This window comes from Kogia breviceps, chromosome 11 (assembly GCF_026419965.1).
Source record: "Kogia breviceps isolate mKogBre1 chromosome 11, mKogBre1 haplotype 1, whole genome shotgun sequence".
In the NCBI taxonomy this organism is placed as follows: Eukaryota; Metazoa; Chordata; class Mammalia; order Artiodactyla; family Physeteridae; genus Kogia; species Kogia breviceps.
In genome coordinates, this window is record NC_081320.1 from 2,989,804 (window position 1) to 3,015,018 (window position 25,215).

Sequence of the window (25,215 nt, forward strand, 5' to 3'; positions counted from 1 at the left end):
ATAAATAAATAAGTAAAGTGCCTAGATGTGCCTCGGATTTCCAAAGTTGAGGCTATTTTTCCTGCCATACTCTGCTCAGCAACCAGCAGGGGAAGCTAGAAGGACCAGTCCAAAGGAAAGTGGCACAATTACCCAGTGAATCAGAATGATTTAGCAGAATCATTGCAGTTGGAAGGTTTTACTTCATGAGTTTGCCTGTCTGCTCTGATTTGGGTGTGAGGCCCTGGGCCCCTGGGAGAAGTGTTCAGAGTGGGTTTTCTTTGGAGGTGACTCCATTGTCCCCTAAGCCGAGGAGATCAACGTTCTGTCGTAGCCTCTGGCTTATGTGGGAAAGGTGGCATCTTTGACCCTTGCCCGTGGCCTGTGATTTGTGTCTTTAAACACCGTTGCTGGCTGAGGTAATGGTGGAGAGTAGAAGGGATCTGGCCCAAAGCTAAAGCCCTAGAGCTTTACCCGCCCCCGCCTCCCACCCCCCAAATATTAACAAAACAAAGATGTTATTAAATTACCAATCCTGGCTCCAATTGAACATGTGCCAAGAATCCCATGCTTCCACCTCACATAATACGTTTTATTTTTCTTTTGGGGATTTGTTTTCTGAATCAGTTTACTTCTTTGTGGCCCAATAATCACCCAATGGAATTCTCTCCATCTTTCATCCTTCATCATTAGGAAAAAACACAGTATCATTTTCTGGCAAGAAATAAATATCTCAAAATGAAAGACAATATTTAGTGACCAAAAAAAAAAAAAAAAAAAAAAGAATCCCTCAAGAGTACTATTTTTTCTGATGAATCAGAACTGGAAGTGATTAAGGGCTCAGTACATTAAAACAATGAGCACTCGTGTTCATTCCTTCATTTTCATAAGAAAATCAAACGTCCTCTTTTATGTAAGTGGGGGGCTACTTAACAAATCTTTTAAGTGAGCCATAGACAAGTGAATTGGCATGGTTTGAGGAAATGCATAGAGGAAATTAAAAATATTTATTTTATTGAACTAGTATTCCCTGCTGGAGATTAAAGTAGCAAATCGAGCCCACAACTGTAAGACAGATACTATTCAGCAACTGAGTGTCTATTTATTTGGTCCCTAACTGTCAACTTGAACTTGAGTAGAAGTTTTAAGTTGTTACTTACTAAATGCTTATAAGAGTCTTCCTCGAATATAAAATTGGGTTGTTTACGATTGTATTTTCATAAAAATATACCTAGTCTGATTTTATTTGGATTGGTGGATTTTTAAAAAATGTGTTCGGAATCGAAATTCCTGAGAATCTTTAGGGTGGCTGAAACTTTGGTATGGTGTAGAGAATTATGATTTTAAGATCATGTATTTTGATCATGCCAGTTTGGAAAGCTCCTTATGCCATTTTTTTTTTTTTTTTTTTTTTTGGGTACGCGGGCCTCTCACTGTTGTGGCCTCTCCCGTTGCGGAGCACAGGCTCCGGACGCGCAGGCGCAGCGGCCATGGCTCACGGGCCCAGCCGCTCCGTGGCATGTGGTATCTTCCCGGACCGGGGCACGAACCCGCGTCCCCTGCATCGGCAGGCGGACTCTCAACCACTAGCGCCACCAGGGAAGCCCCCTTATGCCATTTTATAACATATTTCATAAGGAAATATTTTTCAAGGCATTGTTTAGAAATCAGGACTAGCTATTTTCATTTCAGGCTGCTACCTCTTTGCTGTTTGAATCAGAGCATGCTAGTTAAACTTGGCTGTGGCCAGTTTGATCATCAGTATCTTTTTCATGGATGTACAACTATAGTTGTAGCGCAACTTAGTTTTTATTTTAGATTTATAAAGGAAAGGATATCTGGAACGAAGGTGTAAGCACTGAGAGGGTCAGGAGGCAGAGAGTAACTACAATATTTTAAGTTACTATGTTCCAATCGACTAAAGAATTTTGTGTCCATTTTCACGTGGGGACACTTACTATTTTGCAGTAACTATAATTCTCATCACTTTACAGGTGAGGAAACTGACAACTCAAGGAAGATACTAACTTTCCCGCCCAGCGCCACCCCTCAGGGCTGGCAGGTGGCGGAGCTGGGCTGCTGCGGGGAGGCCAGGTTGGTTTTCTCCACTGGAGGCTGGGATGCTGTGGGGTTTCCCTTTTGCAGTGGGCAGAGACCTGCGTAAAGATGGTCTTCAGGCTCCTGGGGCAAAAGGTGATAAGTGCAAAAAGCGAGGCTGGCTTCCCGTCCTCTCACCCTTCATAGAAATTCTCCTGTACAACGTCCGTGCATCTTCAAGCAGCCTTTTCCATGGAAGAGCTCACGTGGGCACGCGTTCAACTCAAGTCCCAGTGGGCTTTCCCCCAGGGGCTCTTTCACAAGATTACAAAGACTGGGAAACTCGCCCACGATTATTAATATTTAAAAAAAGTCATTCTGGCTTCTTTCAGGGCCGTATCAGTTTCAAAGATCGCTGTCAGGGTGCGAGCAACTGAAGTTGAAATGGCCGGAAAGCGGAAACTTTTCTTCAGAGTTGTACGGTGGTGGAATATTCATAGAAGTGTAATGTGACACAGGATGCCGAGTCGGTGTCGAAACTTTGTTCCAAACCATATTTGCTATTTGTAAAGCTGGTCCCTCAGGGGCCAGCTACGGATAAGGTAAGGGGTGGAGGGGGGGGTGTTGCTGGCTGCCGAGTGACTGAGACACAGGGCTGCAGGAGGGGCTTCTGGCCACAGGAATTAGGGTTCTTGGGAGCGGGGAGAGATCTGGGGTCCAGCCTTTCCCACACTGGGAGAACCACCTCTGCCTCAGGTAGGGACACCTTTCCTTCCTGTTGCCACGTAAGTTTTGTGCCTGAGTTTGAAACATGAACTTTGGAGGAATTGATACAGAATCATTGTGCAGTTCTGCTCGTGGGGAAGTGACACCATTAGCTTTTTCCTTGAAAGTCTCCTGGTCAGGATGTTGCTTAAAAAAAATATGGCGCCATGGATCTTGATGAGTGTCATCTCTCGATGCTGAAAGTATATTTTAAAAGGAACCAAAGGTATCATCTACTGATGACCCAAATTTCCTTGCAAGAATGAACAAATCTCTCTCATTTTTTTCCCCCCTAGGAACTCTGTGCATCTGTAGTTAATCTAAGAATTAACATTTAGCAAATTACTGCCTCAGTGCCTTAAATGAGGTATGTGCCTGGTGGCTCTGTTGATTAGAGCCCCGTGCTAATGAGGTGCTAATGAGGTCATGAGTTCGGTCCCCAGGAGGGCTGGTTCACTTCTCCATGGTCCCCCTCCGGACCCTGGCCACGCCTCCAGAGGAACAGTGGTCACAAGTGGCCTTCTGGGGAAGAATCAACACAAATTCTTCACGATTTGTGGGAAAAGACAACTCAAAGCAGATGCCTTGAGTTAACCTGGAATATGGCAGTGATCCCGTGGGGTGACTAAATGCTCCCCTAGGAGGCTTGCAAAGACGTCCTACAGACTGGGCCAGTGCTACGCTTCCTGGGGTGGCTTCCGTGCTGGGAAAGCTGGCTTTGATGTGTGTGTGGGGGACTCTGTCCTGCAAGGAAAGGGGAGTGTTTTCTAGAAACAGTGAGAGTTGGGATGCCTATTCAAGAGGCAGAGTCAGCGGGATGATGTAGGGGAATTTGGCTGCATTTTCATTGATCACTTATTCCAAAGATGCATCATTTGGGGTCTGCCAATTAGTGTCTGTCCTCATGCACCCCCCTGGGACCACTTTTCCTGTGGTCAGGCCACGCCACCGACTTGTCTCAAGCTGGCAGCAGACCCAGGAGTGAAGAGCTTTCAGGGCATGGAGGATTCTCACACTCATGCATTCTCTCCATTTTGCACTCCCAGAATCCACTTTTTCAGGTCCAGGTTCAGTTCTGAAGCTAAACCTCAGCCAGGCATGACTGGATGCATTGGTGTCCTCTGAGGTCGTTTCTTGGGTTTAGGGAAGGATATAATGCCTAGCGACCTCCAGCTCCGCCTGGTGACATTCCTGGTTGAAACCAGCACCCTCGCTGGCTTCCTCCTATTTACCAAGAATACATTCTCCACCTCTCTTTTGAAAAATTTCTTTTTAAAATAATTTTGACCACTAGCAGGAGTTCAGTAAATATTTGTCAAGTGAATGAGTGAGTGGATGAAAGAATCAAATGTAGAACTGGTTCCATTTAGAAAAAGGCAGTGTTGTTAATTTTATCATTTTCTTGCTTTTCTCTTTACAAAATTCTATGTGTTTATTAAAAATAGTTCAGAAAATAGAGATGAGCAGAACTTAAGAAAATAAAGATCACCGGTAATGCCGTCACTTGGAGACAGCCTTTCTTGACATTTTGGGGTGTGTTATATTTATATCTATATGCATATCTATTATATACATGGGACTCAGACAATGTGTATTATTGTGTAATTTTTTAAACTTATATCCAGAATCTTTGCATGATAGTATATACTCTTCTGTGTTATTATTTTAATTTTTTCAGAGCATTTTATTCTATGACTTGACTTCGACTTAGTCGCATATTAAAACATCCCTATAGCTTAAACTTTCTACATAGCTTTATTTCCTTGGGATAAATTCCTACAAGAGGAATCGCATGGTTCCACGGTTTTCTAATTCACTACGTGTTGGCAAGTTATCGGTTAGAGCAGTGCCACCAATACGTACTCCTGCCTGCGATCAGGTAGTGTCTGGCCACACTCCTTTGTTGAACGGTGTGTTGTCATTTCTTATATTTGCTAATCCATAGGCAAAAAGTATATCCAAGTTCTTCTACTTTGCATTTATTTTTTAATTAATTAATTAATTAATTAATTTTTTTTTGCGGTACATGGGCCTCTCACTGTTGTGGACTCTCCCATTGCGGAGCACAGGCTCCGGATGCACAGGCTCAGCAGCCACGGCTCACGGGCCCAGCCGCTCCGCGGCACGTGGGATCTTCCCGGACTGGGGCACGAACCCGTGTCCCCTGCATCGGCAGGCGGACTCTCAACCACTGCGCTACCAGGGAAGCCCTGCATTTCTTTTTTTAAAATTTATTTTTTGTTTTTTTACTCTATTGCACTCTTTTATATTTTAAAAATGAATTAACAGTTTTTTAATTTTTACTTTTTGGCTGCATTGGGTCTTCGTTGCTACACGTCAGCTTTCTCTAGTTGCAGGGAGTGGGGGCTACTCTTCGTTGCAGTGCGCGGGCTTCTCATCATGGTGGCTTCTCTTGCTGTGGAGCACAGGCTCTAGGTGCGTGGGCTTCAGTAGTTGCAGCCTGCGGGCCCTAGAGCATGCGGGCTTCAGTAGTTGTGGTGCACTGGCTCAGTAGTTGTGGTGCACGGGCTTAGTTGCTCTGCAGCATGGGGGATCTTCCCGGACCAGTGATCAAACCTGTGTGCCCTGCGTTGGCAGGCGGATTCTTAACCACTGTGCCACCGGGGAAGTCTCTAATTTTTTTTTTTTTTTTTTTTTTTTTTACAGTAGGTCCTTGTTGGTTATCTATTTTAAATATAGCAGTGTGTACATGCCAATCCCAACTCCCGTAGTGAAACTGAGTATTTTTTCATGTGGCCATTTTAACATCTTATTTTCAAACTGCCTGTTAATGTTTTTGAAAACCCACATATTTGGGGGCCCAATATACATACCCCTCTCTACTTCATGGACTATTGTAAGAATTAGTTGAAATAGGGCTTCCCTGGTGGCGCAGTGGTTGAGAGTCCGCCTGCCGATGCAGGGGACGCGGGTTTGTGCCCCGGTCTGGGAAGATCCCACATGCCGCGGAGCAACTAAGCCCGTGTGCCGTGGCCGCTGAGCCTGCGCGTCCGGAGCCTGTGCTCCCCGGTGGGAGAGGCCACGGCGGTGAGAGGCCCACGTACCGCAAAAAAAAAAAAAAAAAAAAAAAAAAAAAAAAAAAAAAAAGAATTAGTTGAAATAACCTATTTGAATATGTTTGAAACCGACACAGCAATACACAGATGTGTTGACCACGTTTCTGACCTGTAGGGTGAGGCTGAGAAGGAATGGCCGTCTGGACGCTGAGTCAGTGGTACCCATTGGAGGCTTGGGCAGCTCTGCCTGATGACGTATGGGGAGAGGCACCTGTGAGAAAGGGAAAGGGGCCTTGACCTAGAGATATGTTGCTGAGAGAAGGCCACCGGAAACAGACAAGGTCAGAGGCACAGGGGCTGGCAGCTGGAAATGTTGTTTCAGTTGTTACAACTAGTATATGGTACTTCTCTAATTTGAAAGTGATCCGATAAAGAAAAAAACAGTGAAGACACTCCATCCTGCAGCACGGTCGGCAATTCGTGAGGCGGCAGGAGCTGAGCTCGGGCTGCCATGGGTGCCCGTGCTGACTCGGCCAGAGCAGCGCCAGGGAGCCTCTGAGAGTCACACCTGGACCCTGCAGGACGCCGAGCTCACGGCCATCTCGCCCTCAGATGACGGGGAAGCCTTGCCTCCTTGGCAAGCAGGACCCTGTGAACAGGTAAGACGTTCCCCTGGCTGGAAGTAAACACAGGCCATCCTTCCAGAGCCGGTGTGTGCCTCACTGCCTGGCAGGGAGAAGGCAGGGCTTCCGTGCAACGGGAAGAACTGGAGTTTGCGCAGGAGGAGAAATGCGAGCTTTTCGTCGTCTTCAGTTCAAGGGCTGCCACTGCAGCCTGCGATGCAAAGCATCTGACTGGGCTTTTATGTTATTTTACACCAGGTAAAGCTGCTTTGAGGCCACACTGTTTCCTGGGACAGGGACAGTGCTAGGGCCTGGGGACAAAGTTGGGGACAGACTGTGATAACCTCTGGCTTCCCGCAGACTCAGCTGGGTTGGGGACACGGACGGTACACAGGGGACCGGGCGAACGGGGAGAGTGTGGTCTGTGGCAATGGTGCTCCAAAGGAAACGGAAGTGGGCAGGGATCAGGGCTGGGCCATTTTGGATTTGGAGGCAATGCAACGTCTTTCTGGGGAGAGCACGTTTAAAGCAAATTAAGAATGAGGAGACGGGCCAGCCGGTGAAGAAAGGCAGACCGAGGAGGGAGGAGGTGTCTCAGCCGTTCCCCAGAGCGACAGCAGAGCAGAGAGCTGGTCAGGATGAGGTCCGAGAGGCCAGCAGGCACCAGACCACACCTGGCCTCATTCGTGCTTCACGTTTGGAAGTTTGATGTTACCCTAAGCGCAAAGGCGAGGTGAAGTGTGCTTAGAAATCCAACATCATAACGCCTTGCTGAAGCCTCGACTCGGCGTGTGTAAAGATTTGTTGAGTGAGCTCAAAATAAATAAACAAATTGATGTTCTGTGCTTGGAAAACATCCTGTTTTATTTTATTCTATTTTTAAACTTTGGCTTTGGCTTCTATTACATGAAAAATCACTCCCACTTAGATTTATTTTTGTTAAAAGACCAAGCTTACAGGGATGAGAATACAAAGTCTGATGTTGAGAAACGTGCCTGAAATGAAAGGAAAGGTTGATGAGACAGGTCTCCACAGCCTGTGTGCTGTGGAGCATTTTCAGAAACCATCAGCCACTGTGCAGGTGTGGAGGCAGCTCAGAGATGTGAAAAAAGGCTTGGCAAGGCCACATCCCTGTGTGAGGTCCCGGGAACACGTGTCTCTGCTCTGGTGGACTTCCCGTGAGCCCAGGGCAGATGGTGGCCACCGTGGCCTCATGGAGTTGCTTGGGCTCCTTTCTGTGGCCTCTGGGGCTCTTGCTGTAGGAGTTTGTGGAAACAGGAAGGCTATGGGATGGTCATGGGGGTTCTCGTTACTCGTGGGGCACTGGAGGGGCCCGTGTCTGCTCATGAGGTAGACTAGAGACTCAGCCCCCTAACCTCCCTCTCTGACGACCAAGCGTCCACCTCTGAGACCTAATCAGGGCTCCCACATCTTGAGGTTGGGGAGATCAGTGGAATTCCACCCTTCTCCTCCCATCCCAACACTTAAAAATGTGGGCTGTGATGATTTTGGACATGCCGCCTCTCTACACATTGGCCTCTGGGTCCTCTGTCCTCCTGGAGCCCTTGCCAGCCCTCCTCGTCCTCCTTGAACTTGTCTCCAGGGGAGTCTGCTGTGATCGCTAGCATCACCCCTATTATCTGGGGTCCACTGAGACGCATCAGGGCTTTGGGACACGCACACGTAGCACTCAGGCCAGCTATGGTAGATCTGCAGCCACCTTGGGTTTCGCCTTTCCTGGCAGGATCCCATTGGGAGCTCTCTGGGGCAAAACATTTCTTTTGCAATTTAGTCGCCAGCAGGTGGGATACAGTATTCCCTGCCTGAGCTTGAATTGAAGGGACCCGTAATCTTGGAGTTCCAGCTCTTGAGAAGAATGGCAGCTGCTGGAAGATGTGAGCTTGACCTTTGAAATGGGCTGACACCCGGGAGTTAGTGTGAGGTAGATAAACAAACAAGGGCTGTGGCGTTGGGTAGGTGTAGGTTCCAGACCAGCTCTGCACTTCCTGTCATGCAGCTCTGGAGTAACAACTTGTATGATCTCTGTGAGGCCCATTCTTCCATCTTTAGAATGGGGGTAGTACAGTCCACTGCATAATATCTCGGTGAGGATGAAAAGAAGAGAATGAAAATAGCTGTCACACAAGAGATGCTCAAGAGACATTAGCTCTTATGTTCCTTTACCCTCGATAATGTCATGACTCCTTCCCAAAACAGAACATCCTTCAGAATAGAATCCTACCCATTTTTTGGCTGATGGGACATCCAAAAGGACATAGGTGCCTTTGTTTGGTTTGTGGTAAGTTGACTTTGCACTTTAAAAGGGAAAAAAGGGAAATGTGTAGTCCCTCAAACAATGACCCCTTTTAAAGCCTACGTTGGACTCCGATTTCAAAGAATATTCTTATTAACATAGTTCCTTATAAATGGAGTACGACTCATCAAATATTTATAAAGAGTAGCCTGAGAAGCCAGTGTAGCGCTTGGCAAGCCTGGGGACACTTCCCACATGCTCTGTGGGACGGCGTAGGTAGGGGACACCCTTTAATTTTGTGACAGGATTTGGGGGCTCCGGCGCAAGCTGGCCTTGGCATGGTTTCTCCCAGTTCAGGGCCCGTTCAGGCCTCGCAGGCAACTCCCTTTGAAGTCCACGGGAGCTCTTTGAATGGAAAACATACACAACGGGGTGCTGATGCAAATAGGAATCAGGCCTGATGTACGCGGGGAATAAAGGTGCTTCTCCACCCAAATATTAGCTCTTTAGCCAGGAAACTATGGTTTGATCATTAAATGAAAGAGCCCCTCCCTGCCCCCAAAACCCCACAATCTACCACCAGAGCTCCACCATCCATTTGCTCAGGAAATGATAAACCTGCGAGTTTTAATTAAGCAACAGATACAGACAGTGCAGGGCTGGTTTTGCTTTAAACATATCAATAAAATAAGCATTCTCAATTCCAGGGCAACTTGCTCAATGATAAAAAAAAAAAAACTAAGCATCACTATCTTTTGAAATATCACTCATCAAGTGTGATCATTTAGAAAAATATCTCTATTAGAGACAGTTAGAGATGTTTTTTTGGTTGAAAATGCAGTCGCCGATGGAGTGCAAAGCTGCAATTTGTAGACAGGTTAAGTAAATTAAATCACTCACTGTCTTTTTTTTTTTTTTTCTTTTCTTTTCTTTTTCCTTTTCCAATGGCTTTAAAAGTTAAAGGTAATTTGCAAAGAAAATGCTCGGTTGAATTGGTTTGTAATATCTGTTAATGATCTTTAAAAAAATCCACTTATTCACAACCCTGTCCCTGAGGGAATAGCAGTGTGCTATCAGAAAAATTTCTAAAGTCTGAAATGTCATTAGCTAGTGATTTCTTTGAAGTAAAAAGCCCTGAAAAAATAAATTATATAAGGTATACAAGTGCGCAGGACAATCACTTTGATGAAAAATATCTGTGTTTTTCATGCCGCAAAATGCAACAATTGAGATCCAAGCTGCTAAATTACAGAGCTGTCTTTTGAATTACGTCCATGTAGGCATATCTGCTCTGTTTATTTCACACATATACTGAGTTCTTCCATATATTTATAGATTGTTGATGTAAAAACAGTAGTGCTAGGAACCATTTTGATTATATTCCTTGTGTTTACCTTTTGGAAATACAAGGTGTTGCCTAAATATGGGCCTACAGGTGTTCCATCCAGGATGCAAACAATGACCTGTTTCAGTGCAGCAGCCTGGATCCCAGAGCCAGGTGCCGGGAACGGAGGTGCAAACGCCAGGCAGCGCCTGGATGGTTCACTATTAGATAGCAGAGCTGTGAAATACTACACCAAAGGGAAAATTTCCTTCCTGACCCCAGCTGGCTATCAGTTTTTGCCTGGAAGCAGGGGAGTCTTTGTAATATAATATTCGTCAGTGTAACTGCTGAGGCTGTTTCGGCTGCTATAAATAGCTAATCTTTTTTTTTTTTTTTTTTGAGGGAGGAGTTGGATTTTACGAAACCATTGGCTAGAGGTTAATTATACATTTCATAAGAAAGCATTTCCTTGCAGCCAGCCAAAATTTGTTACCTTTTAATCCTGCTTTACATAAGAAGGCTGGAAATATAGGAGTCTCCCCAAGGTCCTTCATTATTGCCATTATTTTATACATTGGGTCTTTAATTTTTTTTTTCCATGTACATTCCTTACCTCTTTTCTAAACTGCAGAGGGTCCCAGTTTTATTCATTTTTCCTCAAGAAAAGACATTCTCTTCTTCCCAGCCCAGCTGACCTGTAATCATATGTGTGGTTCTTCCCGTTTTCTGCTCAGTAGCTGACCAAGAGAGCAAGCTGAACCCAGGTAAGAGCAAAACCACTGATGGATTTTAATAAAGATATTCTGTACTATTTTCTGTGTTAGTGCCTGCATTTGTGTCACCTAAGGAATAAACATGTGAGACTTTTTTGAAGCTTTATTAGGGTTCCACATATGGAAGCTTGCAAAGAGCAGAGGCACGTGACTCAATGTGTTATCCTGGAGGGAGCGCACCCCTGTAACCACCCTCGGGGTAAGAAAGACAGCACAGCTATCCCTGATTGCTCCTGTGGTGGGACCCCTCCTTCCTCCTCAAAGATAACCACCATCCTTATTTCTGACCTCACAGATTGTTTTTCTTCTTTAGGGGGGACATCTTATAAATGGAATCATATGGGAGTTGTTCTTTTGTGTCTGGCTTCATTCTTTCAACACTCTGTTTGTGAGCTGTATCTCTGTTGTTGGGTGTAATTATAGTATTTTTTCCCTGTTGTATTTCCTTCCATTGTATCAGTTATATAGCACAGTTGACCCATTCTACTCCTGATGAACATTTGAGTTGTTTCAGTTTTAGGCTATTTCAGAGAGGGTGGCTGTAAGCTTTCTTGTGCACGTCTTTGGGGTGTGTGTGTGTGTGTGTGTGCGCATTTCTGTTGGGTGTGTAGACCAAAGGGGGACTTACTACGTTGTAGGGCACAGCTGTGATTGGCTTTAATAATGTCAGTTTTCCAAAGAGGTTGTGTCAGTTTCCACTACCACCAGCAGTAGGAGAGACTTATGCTGCTCTACGTCCTCCTTAATGTCTGGTTCTCTTAGTCTTTTTGATTTTGGTCGTTCTGGTGGTATGTAATGGAATCTCATTGTGGTTTTAATTTGATTTCCTGGATTACTAATGAGTTGAGCGTCTTTTCAGGTACATTGGCGATTTGGGTATTTTGTGAACAGGTTTTCAAGTGTCCTGCTTGTTTTCCTATTGTATTGTTCATCTCTTTTACTGATTTGTAGGAGATCTATGTTCTGGATATGATCCTCTTTTGGTTATATATATATTGCAAATATCATATACCACCATGAGCTTGACTTTTCACTCACTTTATGGTGTCTTGGGATGAGAGGAAGATTTCAATTTTAGTGTAGTCTAATTTACCAATACTTTCCTTTATAGTTAGTGCTTCCTATGTCCTACTTAAGAGAGCTTTGCTTACCCCGATGCCATGAAAGTATTCTTTTATATTATCTTCTGGAAGCTTTATTGTTTCACCTTTCACCTTTACATCTGTAATACACATGGTGTTGACTTTTGTATACGGTGTGAGGCTGGGATCAAGTTTGTTTTTCCTCCATCATATCTACTTACCTTACACCATTAATAAAAAAGACTTCCTTTCCCTAGTGCTCTGAAGTGACACTTTTGTCATAAATTAAGTACTCATTTATAGACTGATCATACGACTTTTCCCCCTTTATTCTGTTAATGTGGTGAATTATCCAATAGGTTTGTGAATGTCAAACCAACCTTGCCTTTCTGCACTAAACTGAATTTGTTTATGATGTATTATTTATTTCATGTATTATTGCGTGCTTTGATAATTTTTACAATATGTATGGATGAAATTTACCTTTAATTTTCCTTTAGTGTAATGTCCTTGCCAGGTGTGTTATCAAGGTTTAGCTGGCCCATAAAAGGAGTTGAGATGTGTCTTCTTTACATTCTTTAAAAAAATTAAAACATAAATGAATCTGATCTAATATAGTGATTAAAAATATACATAGTTTGTCCTAAGTATATTAGTCAGGGTTCTCCAGAGAAACAGAACCAATAGAATATATATAGACATAAATATGATCTACTATAGGAATTGGCTAGTACAATTATAGAGACCAGGAAGTCGCTTGATCTGCTGTCTGCAAACTGGGGACCAGGAAGGCTGGTGGTGTAACCCAGTCCAAGTCTGAAGGTCTGAGAATTGTGGGGTTGGGGGCTGAAGGGTGAGCAATGGTGTAAGTCCTGGTTGGATTCTTTTCTAATTGAAGCAGAGTTGATTTATGACATTATATTAGTTTCAGGTGTATAGTATAGTGATTCAGTACTTTTACAGATTATATTCCATTAAAAGTTATTACAAGATAATGGAATACACCTGTGCTATACACCTGGTTGGCTTCCGAAGGCCTGAAAACTGGGAGCTCCTATGTCCAAGGGCAGGAGAAGATGGGCATCCCAGCTCAAGCAGAGAGAAAATTCACCCTTCCTCTGCCTTTCTGCTCTATCCAGGCCTTCAGTGGATTGGATGGTGCCCACCGCAGTGGTGAGGGTGATCTTCTTTACTCCACCCACCCATCTAAATGCTGATCTCCTCCAGAAATGCCCTCACATACATGCCCAGAAATAACGTTTCACCAGCTACCTGGGCATTCCTTAGCCCAGTCGAGCTGACATGTAAAATCAACCATCACAGTAAGTATTTATTCATCACAACTATCTTTCATTCCAGGCTTCTGTATATTTTAAATTAGACTTTCGGCAGGAAACCGGTTTTGTGTGAGTTTTGCCTGGGAAGGCAAATAGAAGTTAGATGATCTAGGAGTTTTCATGTGGCTCTCGGCAGTAAGCTCGTGTGCCCAAGGCTGAACTGTGTCACTGTGTCTCAATCCCAAGACTCATGATCAAGGTCCATCCTGGGTTTAAAGGAGAACCTATAAGATGAGAACTTTCTGGACATACGATAAGCATTCAGATAAAACACCTGATCCCAGTGAGAATCTTCAAAGCCAATTTCATCTCCTCCCTTTGACCCGTCCGTCACTGTTCCACTGACTTTTCAAAAAAATCTCATTCAATACTGTATATCTCATAGCTCACCCATCTTTCTGTGCCTTCTTGCTGTGGTCCTCCAGACTGTGGCATTTCTAGAACACGTAGTCTTCATTTCATCCTCTTCTCAGCCATCCAAGTGCTCGCTCCAAAATGGACAGCTGGCCACCTTAGCCCTTGTTGACAACTCCTTGATGGCTTTACAAGGTGAAGTGCAGGCTCATGAACACACACGCAGTGCCCCCACTGGCTGGGCTGTTCCTTGCTCCTCAGCCTGCATCCCCCTCCAGCATCTCCAGCTGCCTGCAGTTCCTGGTGTGCGCCGTGGGGTTTTGTGGGCAGCTCTTTCTCCCAGGCGTAGGCTGTCCAGGGCTTCCTCCTGGATAATCCATTCTTTGATAATCAGCTCAGGCCAGAACCCCTGACTCCTCGCAGCTGGGGCTGCGTGGTCAGCTTCTGATTTCTGTGGTTAGATGGTGAACTCTTTGCAGGCAGGACCCAGGTCTCAGCCTGGTGGCCAACAAGTGCTCAGTAAACATTTGTAGATTCACACAGAAGAAACAACACTGACTAGTTGACTAGCTTGCATTTCATTTCATCTCTTTTTGGAAGCCTGAGATGGACCAAGAGGGCCCACATACCATGAGGTAGGGAGGTAGGAAGGCCAAGGCTATGGAAAGTCCGTAGATGCCACCTTCTCCTGTATGACTGAATTCAGTTCAAGTGGTTACAACTCTCTTACGTGGCATTCGCTTTTTGGAGAACGGATTAGCAGCAAGGATTTTCTATAAAGATAGATTTTTCTGGAGTAAGAAATATGAACCATTTACTCTAAGAATTTAAATGAAAAAAAAATCCTACTTAAAAGGCAACTGACTGAGATCCTTCCCCTTTTCTCTTATTAATAAAAGAGTTTACACAGAAACTCTATACGAAATTGTATGAGAGATTCACAAGGATCATTAAAGTCCCTACTAGACATTTACTTCCACTTTGTAAAATTGGCCATACTCTCCAAACGGTATCACATAAAAATGGACTTTCCGGGGCTCTTCTCTATGAATGGCTTTTAGCTGCACAGTGGCGCCATTCATTTTATTTGGCCCATTTATTGCAAGTACATTCGAAATTTGGCCTTAATTATTTTTCCTTTCACAAAAATATTTTGTGGGATCTTTTTGAATCCTGACTACTTCCTTCTTGTCCCTTAAAACAGAATCCAGGAGTGTTACTTTTGTTCTCTTCTAATTAAAATAATTGCTTGGTTCCTTTTAACTAGATTCGTGCAGTTATTAGCCTAATACGTGGATGGGTGCCATGGGGTGCTTGAGAGACAGAATGAAAAGTGATCGTGTAGCTTCGCATGAAAAAGGTTCTGTGGTGACGAGGAACATTTTTCCCTTTCAGCCGGCGTCTTATAAGGGCCTTTAGTAAACCTGCCCCCCCCCATCCCCTTACTAAAAGACGATTAAGCGAGAGAATAGTTCTATTTTCTTTATTAGGTATACAGCCAACCCGGTACCATTTGAAGAGGGGCACTTGATATAGCTGGGTATGGCACAAAGACCTGGGGTCTGGTTTTAATTTCTGCCCCGGCTTTGTCTTCCAGAATAACGGCATTCGAAGGGTAAAAGCCCCATGTCTCCTCGGCCAGTGCGTGTTTATCAGAGGACAGTGGAAAAGAGGGACAGAAATGCCTGGATATAACATTAAGAGTTGGCAGGACCCGGCCTCTAAAAGGAAGTGTTAAAACAATGTTTTTGACGTCAAGGCTTTTCTCAAAGTTGATGTAAGTCCTGGGGTTGGTCAAAGGCCCACGGGCTACATCTGACCTGTTGCCTCTGTTTGTAAGTTAAGATTTAGGGGGCCATAGCCATACCCATTTATGTATGTGCTGCCTACGGCTGCTTTTGGACCGAGACGTGGAGCAGTGGTGACAAAGACCATATGGTCTGCAAAACCTAAAATCTTTACTACATGGTTCTTTGCAGAAAAAGTTTGCTGACTCTTGCTATAGTCTATCCAGTTCACTGAGTGTCTGCTAGGTATCTACTCCGTGTGGAAAAATGTGTTTACAGGAATTTTAACTGTGGTCCTCTTTTGATGAGATGCGGAGGGCCTTTGGTGATGTGCTTTTGTCATGGGTGATCGGTATAGGTGTCTAGGTAGCAGGAAGCGAGAAGGATTTGGCCCAAGAAGTCATGGTTTGAGAAAAGGTTCTGCCATGATTGTCTTGGTGGCAGGTCATGGATCATGGCTGGGCTCTTCCTTTGTCTGCTACCTGGAGGAGAAGGTGTTGATGGCTTGGAGTGCACCTTTATTAGTGACTTAAAGACCTATGGTCACCTTTAATAAAAAAAAAAACATCTATGGTCAATATGTGGACTCCTGCTGCCAGGCCAAAAGATGGGCCCCCTCTGCACCGGTTGGTTGGGAGGGTCAAGTAGAGAGAGTCCAACTGTTTTCTAAGCCATGAGGTGCTGTATTTGTGGCACAGATATTATCCATAAAACATTGAATGAGTGTTATTTCTCTTTGGCATGTGAGAAAATGAGACTTAGCCTGTCAAAGATTTAATAAGCCAGTAGAAACACTGGAAGCTGGGTCTCCTGGTTCTATTCGCTGTGCTTTTCAGTGCACCATATGCTTCTGTATGTCATGTTTCTTTCCACGGTTTCAGAAATACTCAGTTCTTCAGTTCCTTCTCCTCCCTCCCTCCCTCCCTTCCTCCCTTCCTTCCTTCCTTCACTATTTCAACAATATTTATGAGTCTGCTATGAACTGGAAAAAGAGCTGACTTTTTCAGGGAGAGTGATGACTACTTAAAGAAGAGTTGGAAGACTCTTAGAATAATTTTGTTCTCGGACCCCTATGGCTGGAGTCCAGAAGTATATAGATTTCCTCATGGTTTCTCCTGAGCCGCCCAAGGAGCTGGCCCTTATTTTTGATACGAAGAAAGAGGGTAGATGGGATGGGAAAGGGAGAGTAATCTTGTCACTCAACAAAATGTTGCCGGAGACATTGTTTTGGATAATGTGTGTATGTGTGTGTGTGTGTGTGTGAATGTATGTGTGTATTTGTGTGTATATGTGTGTGTATGTCTATGTGTATTGTGTATGTGTGTATATACATGTATATGTGTATGTGTGTATATGTGTATGTGTTTGTATATGTGTGTGTATATATGTGTGTGGTTGTATGTGTGTTTATGTGTGTGTATATATGTGTGTGTGTGTGTGTAACCAGATAGGAAAGAGAAGGAGAGATGGTGAAATGATGACAGAAGATTATACCAGCAACCAAAAGGTGGAGATAGTCTAGGTTTAGAGGATTTGAAAGTTAGAATTTTTTACCTAAAGTCCAAGAGAATCCCTATCAGAGACAGTTTCAAATATGAATTGTCCAATTAGGTGGCATATATGAAACATGCCAGTATGTTGACCATAGTGTCCAATACAGTCTTCAATCAGATTGTATTCCGTCAATGATGTGTCTTGTAATTTTTGAAATGATGATTATCAAATGTGCCTGGAGGAAGCAGCTTTAACCAAAATACTGAATTTGTTGTGTCCTGGTAGGTGAAGTGGAGTTCTTGAAAGTTCTGTTTTTGATACTTGTCCTTTTAACGGGGGCGTTTGCCAGTATTTCCCTTATAGTCAAACAATCAATGTCATTGGCTACTTAACGCCCTTCAGGTAACCTTGAACCTAAGAGTCATATGATTCTCTGAAACAAAGGTACCAATGAAGTTGACTCATCAAAACAAAACAAAATAAAACCTTCCAGAATCTTCCATTGTACGGTTGTCACCACAAAGAGCTCTGGGAAGTACAGTAGAAAATTATGCCTTTTCCTCCTTTTTCACCCACATCAGTGAGTCACAACCCTGCTGACTGAATTTGGAGGTGGGTGTATCTGACCCTGCAATTCATCCTTGAAGCTGTGCTACTTCTCTGATATTCCCTGGACCCAGGACGCTCTTGTTTTCAGAAGTGCAATTTGTTTCAGCACAAAAAGCATATGCATTGCAGGACTTAACACTGATACAGATAACACTTTTCCTCTCTAAGAAATTTGTAAGCATTAACCAATTTATTTAACTTTCCTGCCGTGAAGTGAATTTTCTTCCGTTTGCTGTGGGAAAACCCTTCTTTTTCTAATTCTAATCTTTTAGCAGGTATTCTACTGAGAAATTGTCCCTACGCTGGAAATGTTTTGTAGAGGGGGAAATAAATCTCTCGACACAGTGTAAAATTCTACTGAAATAGATGACCTCCATTTCCTCAGTGTCTAAGGCCTCTTTTTAAGCAAATTAGCAACGCTCCAGAAAAAAGTAAAATCTCATTGAAAACTGCGGGAACTATTATTGTATTACTACTACTGTTACTATCATTACTGTGTGCAAAGTTCTTAATGATTTATGTGTATTATTTTGTGTTCCCCAGAAAGGAGAGCTTGTGGAAAAGCTCATGTGCTGTCTCTTCAGTGGAGAGTTCAATCCAGGAATAGGATGTGATTAAGGATCTTGAGATGGAGAGTTTACCTTGGATTATCTGGGTAGGTCCTAAGTCCAGCTGTGACTGTCTTTATGATAAGGAGGCAGAGACAGAGGCAGATTTGACACACAGAGGAGGAGAAGGCAGTGGGACCACGAGGCAGAGGCTGGAGTGATGCGGCCACAAGCCAAGGGACGTGGGCATCACCAGGGGCTGCAGGAGGTGAGAAAGGGACCCTCCCCTCCGGCCTCTGGAGCGGGCACAGCCCCTGCTGACAGCTCCGTGTGGGCCGGCGACACTGAGTGCAGACTGCTGGCCTCCAGAACTGTGAGAGAATATACATTCCTGTTGTCTAAGCCACCACATCTGTGGTGGTTTGTTACAGCAGCTGCAGGGCGATAATTCAGGGACCATCCTCCCCAAAGCACGAACTATGAGGTCTCAGGAGAAACTGACCCAGTGGATGAAGAGGAGGGAGAAACGGGAGAGAACGTATCTGCCAGTTCCAACCTCCGATTGTTCAATGGCTTCCCTCAGGGGACAGTAATACCCCTTTATTTCCCCCTTACCTCCGGGTCAAGCGTGTTTGGAGACTGAGTTTTGCTGGAGGGTCTCAGGCTTCAGGGTCACAGGGGAGCCCCAGGGTCGGGGGGGGGCAGAGGCCAGTCATGGGGAGACAAGAAGAGCCTTCATTGGTTGCAGCCTCTGAAGTCCGTTGCTTGGAAGGTGAACTTTCAGGCAGGGGCAGGGTGTCCAAGTCACCAAGGCATAGCGGGGGCCTGAAGCTGTGATCTCCTGGTCCTCGTCACAGGCCCGTGTGACGGGCCTCCTCTGACGAAGCCCATTCCCCAAGCCTGAAAGCCTTCAGCTTATGGAGCTCACTGTCACTCCGGGCTGTGCATCTCACCTTTAAATGCAGTAGCTGCAATCTCCTTCAGTTGAGTCAAAACCTGCCTTCATGTAGATGTCACGATTGGTTCTAGTTTTACTTCCTGGTGCACATAAAGTAGGGCGCACTCTTAGACACAAAAGTTCTCACCAAATATCTGAAGACAGTTTTTTTCTGTTTTCTTTTCTTTTTTTTTTTTTTTTTTTTTTTGCGGTACGCGGGCCTCTCACTGTTGCGGCCTCTCCCATTGCGGGGCACAGGCTCCGGACGCGCAGGCTCAGCGGCCACGGCTCACGGGCCCAGCCGCCCCGCGGCACGTGGGATCCTCCCGGACCGGGGCACGAACCCGTGTCCCCTGCGTCGGCAGGCGGACTCTCAACCACTGCGCCACCAGGGAAGCCCCTCTCTGTTTTCTTTTACCAGGCAAAGCACTCCCCGTTTCTTCAACTCTGGAGCTGTGGAGGAGTACTCTTTGGGGAGTGGAGGCCACACCCATCCCTTCTCTGGGCGTGTTATCTCCCTCTGTCTCACGGAGAAACTCACACCATGCACTGGAGCTTCAGGTACCGTCTGCTCAAGCACACGGGTGTCTTGTCTCCTTGGTTCTCACGTCACTGAGTAGCTAGAGATTGTTTCTATTTTAGGTTTTGACAAACACATCATTTTTAGTTGTACTAAACATAGCATTGATGAAAATGCCCTTTTGGTAGCCTTGAGTACAGATGACTATATGGAAGGATGTGTTAGTACCAAAGGAGCCCTAAGAGCCCCAAGGCATTAATCGATATGCTAGGGGTGCTACTGTGTGAGATCTGTAGAAGTCAAATGCCACCCCACATCACGACATGTAAATACCCACAGTTTTATGCAGAATTGAGGCCCGTCGGTGATGCCTGAAGGTCAGTGCCAGTCAGCCACGCCAGCCTGCGGAGCATTCTCAGCCAACCTGTCCTGCCACCAGCCTTCCTCCCCAAAACAACCAACCAGCCAAACCCACTTCTGGAGCATCTTCTGGCCTGGAGGTGGGCAGGTTTCCTCTTCTTGGCTCTCAGCAGGAAGCGCTGATTTGGCTTCTGTTCCTGGTCCAATCCAAGTCCCAGCATCGTTGGCGAGAGGAAGAGCCATTGCCGTGGACTGAAAGGCCAGTGTGCACGGCGTCCCCCCTACCACGTCTCACAGACGGAGTGGCCCCGCGAGGCAGACACCACGCTCTTCAGTTGACAGGTGACGGCATTAAGCTCCGTTCAAGGTAACTTTCCCAAGGTCAGAGAGGAGCACAGCCAAGGTTCAGACTCTGCTCGCCCATGCGGCGGCCAAAATGATTTGAAGTGTAGAAGAGACGGGGCGCCTGGACCACGGCAGGCGGACCCAGCCTGGAGCTGGCCCTTCCGAGCCCCCATAGGGGCTGGGAGCCCGCAGTTGGCACTGGATGGCTCAGCCTCTGTAGGTTTCCCCTCGGTGACCGGGTCTTCTCACGTCACATATGGGAGAAAACAAGACCCAGCTGGCCCAGTTTCCGAGGTTCACGAACATGAGCGTTTCTGTGGCCCGACAGCCTGGGCAGGATGGGAGAACAGAGGCCCTAGTACAGGTCCCACGTAGCTGGAATGGACCTTCCAAAGTGAAACCTGAGTGCATCATTAACCTGTTGATAATGGTAAGCGTCACCTTCTTCCTCACTCTCATCACACCAGCAGATCCCCTCACCGCCCCCAGGAAAGCCTTCTCACCACGGTTGCTTTCACTCTACTACTCAGAAGGGACGCCTTTCAGTGGGCTCCCCCCGCCCCCAGGCTTGATGCCGAAATCATAATTCCAGGGGGCAGAGGTGAGTGCTGTGTATCTATCTGGTTAAATTGCCTGTTGTTTTAAATCTATTTGCACAGAGACTTACGTCCTCCAGGACACAGGCAGTGACACAGCACATTAAAAATTATATCTGGATCAGCGGTTGCCTCTGTTGTGTTTATGTAGTGCGTGCACGCGTGTGTATGTGCGGGCACATGTGCGGGCACGTGCTAACCCAGTGGTCTCTTGTTATGAAGGATGTGCATTCAATGATTATGAAATAATCGCAGCTTAAAAAGAAGGTTGCCTCCATACTTGATTGACCAGTGAAAAAATGAGGGAATTCTGTGACGCACTAAATATGTAAATTACATTAAAAGGAAACAAGAACGCGCTCTTCACCCAGACTTTTCTGCGTGAATGGTGGACCCTCCACTGTCAGGGGCAGGGCGGCAGCAGGCCTTTCTTCCGGGCCATTTTCCTAATATTTCTGCTTTTCCTCAGGGCCTGGGGACCAGGACGGTGGGATCTCAGCCCTTGCCCACTGCCCACGTTAGAACCTTCATTAATCTGTGAGTTCTTTGCCGCCTCACCTTTACCCAAAGAATAATGCCTCCCCCAGAATTACACAACAGTCAGTGGCAAAGTTAATGGAAATCTGGATCTCTTAATGTTTTTCTCTTTCTTAAGTGATTCTTTGGTTTCCAAAGAGTGAGGTTGAACTCAAAGGATGGCTTTAATTGAGGAGGAGTGAATTGGTAAGAGAGAGAAAGCAAAGGTAGATAATTTTCCAAGTGACTGAAAGATAGGGTTTTTTCTTTTTTTTGAAAAATACTGTATTTTGAACTTAAGGAAAATAATATTGTTTCAGTGTTTTAAAAGATATATTAATGGAAGCTTAAGTTGGAGTTCAATAAAAGCTAAAATTTGCAGTAATTCCCTTCTGAACAAATTTTCCTACTATACTTTTCTCCCCAGGGTATCCACATTTTGCCTTTGCTTATACAATTGGCATATTTATCTATATGAACTGTAAGATCATCTTAGACTTGACCTTTGAGTTTTTGGATTAAAAAAAAAATTATTAGTAGTATTATTATTTTTGCAGTACGCGGGCCTCTCACTGTCGTGGCCTCTCCCGTTGCGGAGCACAGGCTCCGGACGCGCAGGCGCAGCGGCCACGGCTCACGGGCCCAGCCGCTCCGCAGCACGTGGGATCCTCCCGGACCGGCGCACGAGCCCGTGTCCCCTGCATCGGCAGGCTAAAAATTAATTTTTATTGTAGTATAGTTGCTTTACAATATTGTGTTCGTTTCTGCTGTACAGCAGAGTGAATCAGCTCTACGTATACATAGATCCCCTCCCTTTCCGTGCAGGTCAGCACAGAGCGCTGGGTAGAGTTCCCTGTGCTGTACAGTAGGTTCTCATTAGTCCTCTATTTTATACATAGTGTTTCCCTTTAAGATTTCATTTCCTTTCAAGTTTTAGGTTGGGGCTTCAGGAATGTTACTGGATGGAGTGACCAGGGCATTTTCCACGGCCCGGCTCACAGCTCTGCTGGCTCCTTAAAGGGCTGGAGACGCTTTGAAGGAGGTTGACACCTCTTCTCTTTCCTCCCAGGGGACCAGGGAGGGAAAGAAGGAAGTGGAAAGTGACGGAGTTCACTAACCACTAGAAAGAAGGTGTCCAGCTCCTTTATTTTAAGGAGTCTTACTTTCCTGATGACTGCAGTGTTTGTATCGTAGGCACTTGGCCTGTAATTTGGCTGCATCCTGCAATACTGTTTATAGCAGTCCATAACACACAGAGTAAGCGCTGTTTCACCGGATTCTCACATCAATTTGCTGAGGCAAAAGGGACCAATATTTTGATCTCTGCTTTGTAGAAGAAGAAACGAAGTGTCCAGTGGATCGGAATTTGTCCGAGATGACCCAGCCGGTGGTGGGGGGCGGGAGGTACAGGTCTTCAGGCTTTGAGGGGGAGAGAAAGGGGGTGAGAAAGGGCCGAGCACTTAACTCTGATGGAGCTCTGGATAACGGGGGTGGGCAAGGCTCACCTGCAGCCCGTCGGGACCCACACGGCATCCCCGTGGTGCCCTTGCGTGGCTCCAGTCCGACCACTGGGAGCTGCAGTTCAGAACGCTGGTTCCCACTCTCGTTGCTGTCTGTAGCTTCCAAACTATTCAGACAAAGGGCTCCGAAAGGCATCTGGTCAAGCTTTGCAAAGGGAGAAAACTTATCCTCTGATTCCCAAAGCCCTGAAGTCAGGGATTTGATTATGCTTATCACGATCTCAGCTTCCACCGCTCCAAATGTGGTTAGTTTTGTAATTAGTTAATGTCATTACCTGTCATCAAATCCAGACAACGCGGGTCTCCAAAACTTCCCATAGCAGAGAAACCCACAACCTGACATCTTTCCACCGTTTTACACAGAGTTTCTTCAATAATCCTGGCAACTGTCCCCTCCTTCCTAGACCACAGGTCTGAAAGTTAGCAGAAAGATTATTTCTCGTATTTTTTTAAAGGCCATTTAAAATTCTTCAGTGCCTCTTCCCCAAACTTTTCTTCGCTCCAAGCAAAGCATAAATAAAATCTTTTCAGCAACTCTTCTACTCTTCTCTATTTTCCTTCTTATACACGTCGGTTGTATTTTGCTTTGGGCAGAATGGCCAAAATAAGAGCGGGTTTATTACCGTAGGGAAACACCCCGTTAAGGACTATTTTTACCTCTTATAAAATGCTGTGCTTGTCTTGTTACCTCCTCGCTGTTAAATCCTGGGTGAGCGGTTTTCTTCTGTGCTCCTATGCAGTCATTCGACAAATACTCTCTGAGTGCCGACTGCGTGTGGCTACTTGTGGGTACTTGGGACACAGCAGGGAACAGACCGTTTGCATCCTGGTCCTCCGGGAGCTTACGGTCTGATGGGAAAAGAAGACGATAGGAAAGTCAACAGTGCGTGTGCCCCCTCCAGACCCCCCTCCTCACCTCCCTGCGGCGTGGGCAGCCCCGGCAGGGGTGGGGGGGAGGTCGGCCAAGGTGTGTCATCAGTGGCCTCTTCGCCCTCAGGGTCTGTCTGGGTCAGGACCCTAAACGGGGGAGCAGGTCGGTGGGCTCCTGCTGATGGCCCCATCCCCTCTGCCGGCCCAAAGGTGACACAATTGCTTTTCTGTTGCTTAGGAATCAGTCCTTCCCGCGGCTGCTTCGAGCCCGGGATGGTAAGTGCTCTTCCCGGGTTTGGTTTTCCTAATCTTAAGAACCCCTTCCATAAGCAGACCACCCGTCGGCTTCTCCCGAGTCACCCACTGGAAGGCGCCTCCTGTCACCACCGTGGTCTGAGGCGGTGCCGCGGGACCTGCCGTCTCCTCCACGCTGAGTGCATCGGCGATGAGGCCTTGTCACCTGCACACTTTTGGACTAAATGTCCTGGGGTTTCAGGCCGCGTCGCTCCCTATGACACGATTACTCGCTGATAAGGCACGTGATGTAGGCGTCCTCACCATGTACGTGCGTCACTATACGTGATAAAACAAGCGCACCTCCTCTGCGCGCCCTCTGACCCCGCCGTCCTGCTTGGCCAGCGCTCACTGCCTCCCGGATTCCGGGGGCCGCAAGGACCTGCCCGTCCACAGGCCAGTTCAGCAAGCTCCCCACGGCCGGCGCGATAGGGTCCAGCACCCTAATGTGGCCGCGGAGACCCTTCTCCCCCTCGCTGCCTAACTGCTCTGCCGGTGCTACCCGTGCTCTGTGCTCAGGGGACCACCGGGCCGTTCCCGGCCCCCGACGCTTTTTTTTTTTTTTTGCGGTACGCGGGCCTCTCACTGTCGTGGCTTCTCCCGTTGCGGAGCACAGGCTCCGGACGCGCAGGCTCAGCGGCCACGGCTCACGGGCCCAGCTGCTCCGCGGCACGTGGGATCCTCCCGGACCGGGGCACGAACCCGCGTCCCCTGCATCGGCAGGCGGACTCCCAACCACTGCGCCACCAGGGAAGCGCCCCCCCCCCTCCCCACACTCATTTTTATTTATTCCTCTGTGATGAAGGCCCAGTTCAACAGCTCTTGGGAGCCTTTGCTGGTTTCATCATTTTGAGGAAAGGGTAGGGTTTTATCTTCTTTTTAAAGGTTCTGATTTTAATTGTTTATTGTCCTGATTCTGAAAAAAATGCATCTCCATGAAAAAGCCATAGAGAACATAAAATACAGAAGTTAAAAAATATGTCTCACTGTTGTATCTAAGTTCCAGGGGCAACTGGGATGTACTGGGGGGCTTTGTCTTTAGCTTGGGAGGCAGAGCACATGTATACATCGCCAGGACACCTCTGCTGACCAGTGTCTGTCGTTTCGAAAGAACTTTTGTAGATTCTCGGGCTCTTCTGCCTGCCCGGTTCACACTGGCCTGAACTGCCCAGTTAAGCCAAACCAAGTATTTTCCTTGTCTGCATTTAAGCTGATTGCTTGTATTTGGGGGAGTGAATCTGGGCTCCGAGCTCTGCAGTTCATGGCTTCGCCTC

At 46.3% G+C, this 25,215-nt stretch overlaps 1 long non-coding RNA gene across 14 annotated transcripts in view; it reads left to right on the plus strand.

The window, feature by feature from the left end:
- Positions 1-25,215, plus strand: part of LOC136792111 (uncharacterized) — a 73,129-nt gene that overhangs the window by 27,855 nt on the left and 20,059 nt on the right. For 2 of the 14 annotated variants that reach the window (XR_010835319.1, XR_010835317.1), the window contains exons 2-9: positions 1,974-2,073; positions 2,409-2,618; positions 6,264-6,457; positions 12,994-13,176; positions 15,143-15,322; positions 17,979-18,090; positions 19,342-19,481; positions 19,780-21,493. This is a non-coding gene — a long non-coding RNA (uncharacterized lncRNA). Of the gene's footprint in view, positions 1-1,973; positions 2,074-2,408; positions 2,619-6,263; positions 6,458-12,993; positions 13,177-15,142; positions 15,323-17,978; positions 18,091-19,341; positions 21,494-25,215 lie in introns of those variants that run through there. The other 12 variants (XR_010835322.1, XR_010835318.1, XR_010835327.1 and 9 more) reach the window with 10 other exon arrangements.